General features: G+C 32.3%; 1 pseudogene; it reads left to right on the top strand.

The window, feature by feature from the left end:
* Positions 1-4,642: 4,642 nt before the first annotated feature.
* On the top strand, positions 4,643-8,209 carry LOC110665298 (putative receptor-like protein kinase At3g47110; annotated as a pseudogene).
* Positions 8,210-9,979: the final 1,770 nt, after the last annotated feature.

Genomic DNA, 9,979 nt, shown 5'->3' with positions numbered 1-9,979 from the left:
TGAACTTGCAAAATCAGGAGAAAATTTTGAAATACAAACAAACCTAAAAATGCTTTACCAACTCTAGAACATGTCTCTTAAACCTATCAAGGTGAAATCCTAGCATATGTTTGAAAAAAGAGATGATTAAGGCATTCTTTCATTCAACCCCATTATTAAGCCACCCTTAGCTACAATATACCCCTTGCAGCCCACTTGAGCCTATATTTTCACCTGTAAAATTTTCCTTGTTTACCCACACATATTTGCCTAACCCCTAGCCTAAACACTCACTCACCCTTTTGAGGAAAGTCTAGTGTATAAAGGATAAGTACATCAAATGTAAAAGAAGGAGAAGATGAAAATACCAAGAAGAGTGCAAGTATACAATTAAAATCAAAGAAAAACTTGTCTTTCCAGTCCAACAAAAGCAATGAGTTTGAGGGAAAGAATAAGAGAGACACAAAAAAAAAAAAAAAAAGAGAGAGAGAAGAGTCCCAAAAATTAAAACACCATGACGAGTGTGCTTGGTACTATAAGCCCTTCTACCTCATACAAATATCAACAGAACAAATTTGTTATACTTAAAGCCTTGTGCATGAAAGCTAACCTCAAATTTGCATTCCTTAAAACCCTTTCATTAGTAACCAAATTATCATCTTTTAACCCCTTTACAACCCTTATAAAGACTTTTTGATCTTTTGAAAATATGTGCTACATTAGTGGAGATAGGAAATTAAGATGTGCCTATGGAGTTGGAATTAAATAAATCTCAACAATTCCCATAATAGAGGCTAAATTTGAGGTGAGTGAGTATTTTATAAGTCTATCCTGATAAAACAAGTTATTTGTGACTTATTAATCACCTTGCATAGAGGAGCAATTAGTTGAAACACCACAAAGGGGGGAAAGGTTTTAAGCAGGTAGCTATTGAAACCTTTATGCCTTAAAGGAAGGAAATTGGTATGAAGGTTAAAGGAGTTCAATTATATGCATATTGAATTTATGGTTATACTTCTGAGTTCTCCCCTAAAATGTATTCTAAAAAGGTTTTCAATTTGCTTGAGGATAAGTAAAAGTTTCAGTTTGGGAGTATTTGATACACTTGTATTATATAGATATTTTTAAGTACATTTGTATAATATTTCATAGCATTTAGATAAGTAATCTCATGCATAATCATGTATTTCGTGCACTTTTGCAAATTCTATTGTCAAACTCTAAATTCTATGTTTTCTGTATGTTTCCAAGTGTTTTGAAGAGGTTCCAAGGCATAGGAACAGAGTAGAAGACTTGGAAAGGCCAAAGAATTGAGAAATGTTGCTGATACACCTTACACGGGTTATGTAATCAAAGCCATAGACCCATGTAACTTACTACCAGGAGAAAGACAAAGAGCCAGGGAAGAATTAAAGTACATGGGCCATATACCATACCCCGAATAAAATATAAAGACCTGTGTAAGTCCCTATCGAGCCAAGCTTGAAGACTTCCCTGAAGTACAAAGGTACACGATCCATGTAACCAGGCCTGTGTAATTACCTAAAGCCTGTGTAAAGTCCTATCCCGATACAAGATGCAACAATTCAAGCTCCAGTAGGTTACACAGCCCTGGGCTGTGTAGTAACACATGGGCTGTGTATCACGCGATAATCAATTTTCTAAATTGGTTCCAGCTCCAGTTTTGACAGAGAGAAGAGACTCCTAATGCTTTGAGGACTCTAAAAACCTAACCCTAGATCATTCAATATAAAGAGAGGAGCCGCAGAAAACAAAGGGAGTTCCTTTTTGAGTTTTGAAATTTGAGGAGAGAAATCTCAATTTCGGACCTAATCTCACCTTCATACTCACATCCTTCACAGCCATCTTGGAGAGTAGATCATCAGTATAAGAGGGAAGCCTTCAGCTAGAGTTTCATAAGTTCTTCAAGGCTACAGAAAATTCTCATCAGTTCTTTTGTTATATTTCTCTAAGACCGTTCATGTTCCTTTATTTTATTTCTATTATGTTTGGTAAACTCACTATAAGTGAGTAAATCCTTGATTCTGGAATTGGGAGAGTAACGCTTGTAATTATTATTATGGACAAATATTGAGTTTTATTTATTGGATTTGAGTTTTGCCATTTGATTCGATTTCTTGTGATCTTAATGCATGCTGTGTGTTAGTACCCACTTAGTATTGATTACAAATATTAATTAAAGTACTGAAAGGTGAAGATTAATATTAGAAAATTGAGATTTTGAACCTAGGAAATCTGACCTAGAGATAGGCTAATGACCTTTGTGGAGTTCTAAAATTAATCATAAATCTTAAGGGGTTTATTAGGACTAATACCAACGAAAGTAGGGTTTGACTCTAATTGGAACACACCTTAAGTGCCTTGAGAGAGGACCTAGGATATTTTAGGATTAATTTCCATCAAAGTGACGATCCTCAATCCAATGAATAGACAAGATTAAAATTCATAATAAGATTACAGTATGAAATCTTAATTCTAGAATTATTTCAATTGATAGTTTTATTCAAAGTTTATTTTCAGTATCCAAAATAAGTTTAATATACTCTTCGTTCATATTCGGTAGTCTAAACAGTCACAACTGCTGTATAGTTTGGTACTTACTAACCAAATTCCTCGTGGGACGATACTTCACTCACTACTTTATTACTTGTTAGTGATCTGTATACTTGCCGGGTTAAGAAACCAGCAAACAAGAAGCTAGCTCATTAGACCGTGAATTGTTTGTAGCATTTTCTTTCCTCTTAAAAAATGAATCAATAGTGGTTGACTTTAACGGGTTTTATCCTAATTAATGGAATAAAAATCGTTTAATCATTAAATTAATATAAACTAAATGTTATGTGTTCATTCACACAATTGAAATCATTTAGTTTTACTAAACTAACATAGTTGAAATATAAGAATTCTATTAAACTAAACTAATAATCATTAAGTAATCAAATATTCAATTATACACAATAAATTATTTCAATAAAATAATTCTATTTATTCTTTTAAAAAATTAATAGAACAAAGGAGGGAATAATGAATCTTCCACAATATACAAGTACAATCATAAGTTTTTTTAACAATCCAGAAAATCTTTGCATGCTAATAAAATTTGAAAAAGAAAAAAAAAATTACTTTGATAGTGATTTGCTCTCTCTTTTCACCTTTTTACCTTCTACAGAATGATTATAAAAGGTAAAGCTATATTTTGTTGGAAAAGAAATAAAGAGGAGACTTTTTGTCTCTTTAGTACTCTTTTATCCCGTAGAAATAGGAAAGCAAGAGGCCATCACTTTTTGAGTAGATTTGTTTGGTATCTCCACTGTTTACTTTCCCAACAATAAGCACCAATCATTTTTTTTATATAAAAATAAAATTTTAAACGACTAAATTTTTTGTCTTTCAAACTTCTTTAATCACAACCATGTAAAATTAATATTTCAAAGATTAAGATTTCGATATTTCAATAAAAAATAAGAAGTATATATATATATATATATATATATATATATATATATATATATATATATATATATATATATATATTAAAAAGTGTGGGCCAGGGCTCCTCCTCTAGAGCTTTAAATACTTGAAAGAGAACCAATATTATTTGGAAAGGTTTTGATATTATATTAAAAAAAAATGTCTGACCTAACCCAAAAAATTAGTTGAAGGGAGAATAGTATCCAAGACTTTACGAGGAGGCGTATTACCACTGCCCAAACCGACGTAGGATATTAACAATAATGATGAAGACAACTTCAGATTCTTGAAAGCAAATCAAAATTTCTTTTATATTTCGAAAATGGTGGGTTTTGTTAAGATGGAACTAAAGTTCCATTTGTTTCATCTAAAATAATTTACATATGAAAATTTTTTTATTATTTAATTATAATTTTAAATTAATAATATGTATTTATATTATTTATGTATAAATTTTTTTATGTTTTAATCAAATTATTAAAGTTTAGAAAATAAAAAATGACATCTGCTTTTAAAAGGAGAAAGTTAATTTCAAAGAGAAAGTTATTTTTTTTAAAAATAACTTAATTTTTTCTTTTACTACCTAATTTCTTTAATGTCTCAAATGAAGCCTAATAAATAAATTTTCCTTTTTTTGAATTTCAACGATGGTGGGTTTTACTCAAACCGCAAGTCTTTATTTTTGAAAATTCCTTTTTTGTTTGCTAACGGAGGATTTCCACAGACTTAAGCGATCATTTTGACTTCTGAGCTACGAAAATTTTCTCATTCTTTCAGAATAGGGATTAGTCATTGATCTTGACTTTAAAAGTGATATTTAATAACCGTTTCTTATCAACAGTTATTTCTTTTGTATTTAGTATGTGTTTGATAGTTGTTCATCCATCATTCTATTTTTAAAGCTTTTTCTAGTTGATTTTATTTAGTTTTTTTTTTAAATTATATTATTTTAGAATTTTATTAATTAAAGAAATAATAAATAAATACAAAAATATTATAAGTAATATTTAAATTAGTTGTATTGTAAAAAATATATATACACAAAATAATTATATTTTTTAAGATATTTTTTAATTCTTATATATGTTATATAATAAATTAGTAATTATATATCATTTATTCAAATATCTAGGCTTGTGCATCTCGCTTTTGAACTCAGCCACCAAGCAATTCTACCAGCTGCTTCTCTACACCAAATGAAGTTCAATGAACCCAACCTTTATCCACTTGTGTATCTGCAAGTGTTTCTTTTCTTCACTATTAACTTAGGATGCCTGCAAGCCAATGCTTCATCAGACAAAAGGGACGGATCAACTTGCTCTGCTCAAATTCAAACAGGGGATAACCAGTGATCCACATGGTATCTTCAACTCCTGGAATGATTCTCTCCATTTCTGCAACTGGACTGGAATCACTTCTGGTCGCCGCCATCAAAAGAGTCACCTCCTTGGTCTTAGAAGGTCAGAATCTGGTTGGATCTAAATCACTGCATATTGGCAACCTCAGTTTTCTCAGGTTGATCAAACTCCAAAACATCACCTTCCGCGGTGAAATTCCACAGCAAGTTGGCAACTTATTTCGACTGCAAGAATTAATTCTCAGAAATAATTTATTACAAGGTGAAATTCCACTCAATTTGACTCGCTGCTCCCAACTCAAGATGATATATTTACAATGGAATAATCTCACTGGAAAAATCCCTGCACAACTTGGCTCTTGACAAAGCTAGAGATTATTCGACTTGGTAATAACAATTTGACAGGAGAAATTCCACCTTCTGTAGGCAACCTTTCATCTCTTGAAATATTTACTGCTACGGAAAATAATTTAGAGGGAAGTATTCTAAATGAAGTGGATCGATTAAAAAGCTTGAATGTTTTCGCTGTTGGAGGTAATAGATTATCAGGTTAAATCTCTCCTGTTTTCAATATCACATCTTTGAGTTTTCTGGGAGTTGATTCCAACCAGCTCAGTGGGAGTCGACCTGACAACATTTGCATCACTCTCCCAAATCTTCAGACTTTTGCAATCGGTGTAAACAATTTTTCTGGCCCAATCCCAAACTCATTGTCCAATGCATCTCAGCTTCAAATAGTTGATATCTCTAGCAACGATTTTGTTGGACAAGTTCCCACTAATCTTGGAAATTTGCAAAGTCTCTCGCGGCTGAACCTTGAGATAAATAATATTGGAAGTAGTTCATCGAATGACTTGGTTTTCTTGACATATTTGACAAACTGCAGTAATCTAGAAATATTGTCTTTTTCCTTCAATCATTTTGGAGGTGTCTTACCAGACTCTATAGCCCATTTTTTCAACTAAACTCAGTTATTTATATTTGGGAGAAAATGAAATCACAGGAATTATTCCTGCAGCACTGGACAATCTTATCAACTTAATTGGTTTGTGTATGGAAGATAACTATTTCACAGGTGTCTTCCCCTACCAATTTGGAAAGCTTCAGAAGCTACAGTTACTGGCTTTATTTAAAAATAGATTGTCAGGTCCAATTCCATCCTGTATAGGTAACCTCACTTAGTTGTCTCTTCTGGACCTGTCCAATAACAAATTGGAAGCAAGCATTCCTTCAAGTGCTCGAAATTACAAAAAATTGTATCTTTTTGACATTTCAACCAATAGTTTCAGTGGAGAGTTACCTAAGGAAGTTTTAGGGCTCACTTCTTTGTCAAAAGGACTAGACTTGTCTCAAAACTAGTTCACTGGGAACTTACCAACAGAATTAGGAAAGCTTAAAAATGCAAATAAACTAGATGTCTCATAAAACAATCTTTAAGGTGAAATTCCAGGAACCATTGGAGATTGCTTAAGCTTAGAATATCTTTATATGCAAGGAAATTTTTTCCAAGGAACCATCCCTTCATCTTTAGCTTCCCTTAAAGGCCTTCGATATTTAGATCTTTCGCGAAATAACTTGTTGGGACAAATTCCAAAAGATATCCAAGAAATCCCTTATCTCCAATACTTGAATCTTTCTTTCAGGGAGAGGTACCAAAAAGAGGAGTATTTGCTAATGTTAGTGCATTGTCACTTTTCGGTAATAGCAAGCTTTGCAGTGGAATCACAAAACTTGGTTTGCCAAAATGCCCCACCAGAATCTTGAAGAAAGTGAAATCCCATACTCTTAAGCTATTAGTCGTAATTGCTTGTGTAGTTCCATTGCTTTTGATTCTGATTTTTTTTCTTATTCGCTGGATGAGAAAATTAAGATGCAGGCCTTCATTTGCACCCTTAGAAATGAACCACCTTCTAAAGGTATCTTATAAAGACTTTTATCAGTCAACGGATGGATTCTCTTCTAGCAATTTAATTGGTTCAGGTGCCTTTGGCTCTGTGTATAAAGGATTTCTACCTCAAGTCAAAAGACTAGTAGCTGTTAAGGTCCTCAGCCTCAAGCGAACGGGTTCCATTAAGAGCTTCATGGCTGAATGCAATTCACTAGGGATTATACGGCATCAAAATCTTGTTAAGCTCGTAACATGTTGCTCCAGCTTAGGTTACAAATCTAACGCATTCAAAGCTTTAATTTTTGAATATATGGGGAGCGGAAGCCTAGAAAAGTGGCTGCATCCATGTGAAGGTGGTGAAAATCAGAAAAGAAGCTTGAACCTCCTTCAAAGACTCAATATTGCCATTGATGTAGCATCAGCACTGCATTATCTACATGACCTGTGGAAAGCCTATCATTCATTGTGACCTGAAACCCAGCAATGTTCTTCTTGATGATGACATGGTTGCTCATGTAAGTGATTTTGGTCTAGCAAAACTTTTCTCAATTGACAACATTAATTCATTTCTGAGTCAAACCAGCACAATTGGAATCAAAGGAACCATTGGTTATGTTGCTCCAGGTAATTATCAACTATATGAGCCTTCTTCGTCTATTTCTCTTCTTTTTCTTCTGATCCTGTTTCTTCTTCTTCCTTTAATAGTCTCTCTCTCTCTCTCTCTCTCTCTCTCCCTCTCTCTTTTTATCATATAAATAAAAATTGATATGTTTTTCAATTACATTTTCTTTTTTATAAATCTTAGGATTAGATAAATTTCCATCAATTACAGAAGGCTTCAGGGACCATCGTTCCATATCCCATCATTTAGTTCTACATAAATTCCACATATTTGCACACAACTTGAGGAGTTCAATCCTTGCATTAGTAACTTTCACCTATACTAGCTCTAATCAAGACTTGTGTTTCTCATCTATTGATTTATTGTTAGTCAACAAGTGATGAACTTTTTATTGCCATGTTAATTTGATTACTTTTATATATATGTAGAATATGGAATGAGTGGTACAGCATCGAAAGAAGGAGATATTTATAGCTATGGGATTCTTGTGTTGGAGATGTTCTCAAAAAGAAGACCAACTGATGAAATGTTTAAAGAGGGACTAAATCTCCATGATTTTGTGAAGGCAGCATTGCCAAAAAGACTTTTACAAATTGTGGATCCAACCCTTCTCCCTAAAGAAATAGGAAATGAAGAATGTGAAGATGATGCCATAGTGGAAGCAGAAGAAACCAATCACCATGAGGGCTTGAGCCTGGTTATACCAAATGTGAGACAATGCCTACTTTCAATACTTGAAATTGGAGTTGCATGTTCAATGGTGTCACCGATGGAACGAATGAATATGATAGATGTCATAAAAAAGTTGCATTTAATAAAGAAAACTTTTCTAGATATTGAGATAACCAGAAATAGACCAAATGGAGGGTGAATGAGAGGTAATTCTACAACTTAACTTCTAAATTTTTTTTTCCAGCTTAATGATTAAATATATCTTAATTTTTTCATATTTTTTAATTATATCCTAAATGTTATAATATTGTTTCATACTTGTAGACCCTTATTTTGTGATGAGTATGTGCATTGAGGCCGTGGGAAACCCGATGATGAAAAATTATATGACTGTAAGATGTAATTGGAGGCATGGAGCTGAATTATTAATTCCGTGGCATGATATTGAAAAAATAAAAATAATAATAAAGTTTTGGGGAAATTAATTTAATTAAATTTAAATAAAATTTTATTTTGTTTAAATTTAATATGGGTAGTTCTTAAATGGATCTAATTAAGTTTAATTGGGCTCTATGGGCCTAAGAAAACCTAGTTAGGAATTTTAAATGGGACCCATTTAATTATTTTCTAAAAATTAAAATAACAAAATATCTCTCTCATCCTTGGCCCCACTCTCTTCCTCACTCCCTATTGGTGCCTTTCATTTTTTCCTGCCTTTCATTTTTTCCTGTCTTCCTATTGGTTGAAACACCTCACCCATATCCCAGTCTTATTTGAATTCTGCAATCGCAGTTGTTTAAGTCATCTAAACTTTATCACCCTAAGACTCCAAATCCTACCACACCTCTTCCTCATTCCCTATTGGTGCCTTCCATTTTTTTCTGTCTTCCTATTGGTTGAAACACCTCACCCATATCCCAGTCTTATTCGAATTCTGCAATTGTAGTTGTTCAAGTCATCTAAACTTTATCATCCTAAGACTCCAAACCCTATCACACCTCTCTCCCAAAACCCTATAAATACCCTACTAGAGAAGAGAAGAAAAGGATGATGAGAGGAAAGAGGAAGAGAAAATTCAGAGCTATAGGAAATTTAGAGATATTCAAGACTCTTTGAGTTCTTCCTTATTTTTTCTTTTCTTCAAGAAGATTTTCATACAAGATTTCTGGAAGGTCAGTTTTTATTGTTTTCTTTTCAAGATCTATGCCACACAATATTTTAATTCTATGCTCTTTGTCTTCAATTTATTTTATATGTTCATATAGATCATGTAATCATGTTTAATTTGAGGGGATACACAACTCTGCACATGTTTAGTTTCTGTTTCTCGTATTTTTATTATTTTTCTTTATTTTCTGAATCTGTAAAAAATTTGTAAAAATTATATTCATATTCTACACGAAATTCCATTAATTTTAGGCTCAAGAATCACTAAAAAAGCTTTAATATTTTGTAAGTTATGGCTGTTTGAAGTTAGGGTTCCTGTAAAATCTGATTTGCAGGATATCCGACTTGTGAAGCCCATATCTCTCTTGTTCCTTAATATTTTTGTGCAAATTTAGTATCTAAAATTAACTTCAGAATCTTATGAATCTTTTCCAATTGGTTTTGCATTCATATCTTTTGTGGTTAATGAGTTATGAATTTTACAAAAAAGTAGTACGATTCTGTCACTTAGAAGAGTTACGATTTATGTAGATCATTCGGCTAGGGTTTTGTTTGATTTATAAATTTTATGTTATTGTATGATATGTAGGCTGTCTTCTGTAATTTTTTTATGATTTTTAGGGATGTTTAACTATTTTTAAAAAATCGAATTTCTTGCTACTGTTAATCTGCCAAAATTTGAAGATTGTATATTTATGCATGTTCTTGTATTTTCTTAGGTTTTAATTGATATTTGATCTATTTTCTGTATTCTTTTAATTCAAGAAGTGTTATAAAGTGTTTGGATCATGTTAGAAGACTT

This window comes from Hevea brasiliensis, chromosome 12 (assembly GCF_030052815.1).
Source record: "Hevea brasiliensis isolate MT/VB/25A 57/8 chromosome 12, ASM3005281v1, whole genome shotgun sequence".
In the NCBI taxonomy this organism is placed as follows: Eukaryota; Viridiplantae; Streptophyta; class Magnoliopsida; order Malpighiales; family Euphorbiaceae; genus Hevea; species Hevea brasiliensis.
The sequence above is the reverse complement of the archived record's forward strand: the minus strand, read 5'-3'. Positions and strand labels throughout refer to the sequence as shown.